The sequence below is a fragment of the Camelus dromedarius genome, chromosome 2, assembly GCF_036321535.1.
Source record: "Camelus dromedarius isolate mCamDro1 chromosome 2, mCamDro1.pat, whole genome shotgun sequence".
Taxonomy (NCBI): Eukaryota; Metazoa; Chordata; class Mammalia; order Artiodactyla; family Camelidae; genus Camelus; species Camelus dromedarius.
This window is the reverse complement of record NC_087437.1, coordinates 36,282,115-36,283,108: the sequence shown is the minus strand read 5'-3', so window position 1 is coordinate 36,283,108 and position 994 is coordinate 36,282,115. Positions and strand designations below refer to the sequence as shown.

Below are 994 nucleotides of genomic sequence, written 5' to 3'. Positions count from 1 at the left end.
GTGGACTTTTTAATGATGGCCATTCTGACCAGTGTGACTTGATACCTCATTATAATTTTGTTTTGCATTTCTCTGATAATTCACAATACTGAACATTTTTTCATGTGCTATTGGCCATTTGTATGTCTTCATTGGAGAATTGCTTGTTTAGATATTCTGCTCATTTTTGGGTTGGGTTGTTGTTTCGATTATCGAGTTGTATGAGCTGTTTGTATATTCTGGAAAGTAAGCCCTTGTCAATCACGTTGTTTGCAAATATTTTCTCTCATTCTGTAGGTTGTCTTTTCATTTTATTTCTAGTTGCTTTGCTGTGCAGAAGTTTATAAGGTCCCATTTGCTTATTTTGGCTTTTATTTCTATTGCCTTGGTAGCCTGCGCTAGGAGAACATTGATAAGATTTATGTCAGAAAAATATGGACTGCTTCATGGATTTGTGTGTCATCCTTGTGCAGAGGCCATGCTAAGTTTCTCTGTATTGTTTCAGTTTTAGTGTATGTGCTTCCAAAGTGAGCACAGTGTATTCCCTTTTAATTTTTGTGATGGTTTCCTTTGCTGTGCAGAAGGTTTTTAGTTTTATGCAGTCCCACCTATTTATTTTTGTTGCCTTTGTTTCTGGAGTCATTCCCAAAAATTCCTCACCAAGACTGATGTCAAGGAGTTTACTGCCTATGTTTTCTTCTAGGAGTTTTGTGGTTTCAGGTCTTATTTTTAAGTCTTTATTCATTTTGAGTTAATTTTTGTGTATAGTGTAAGATAGTGGTCCAGTTTTATTCTTTTGTATTTGGCTGTCAAGTTTTTCCAACACCATTTACTGAAGAGATTGTTCTTTTCCCATTGTATATATTGGCTCTTTTGTCATAAATTAACCACATATGCATGGATTTATTTCTGGGCTCTCAATTCTGATCTGTCTATCAATGTGTCTATTTTTAATGCTGACACAAAGCTGTTTTGATGGCAATAGCTTTGTAATATAGTTTGAATTATGGAAATA

General features: G+C 34.6%; 1 non-coding gene across 1 annotated transcript; it reads right to left on the bottom strand.

The window, feature by feature from the left end:
• Window positions 1-407: 407 nt before the first annotated feature.
• On the bottom strand, window positions 408-514 carry LOC116155862 (U6 spliceosomal RNA). Its single transcript, XR_004139761.1, has one exon. It is a non-coding gene; the product is annotated as a U6 spliceosomal RNA (small nuclear RNA).
• Window positions 515-994: the final 480 nt, after the last annotated feature.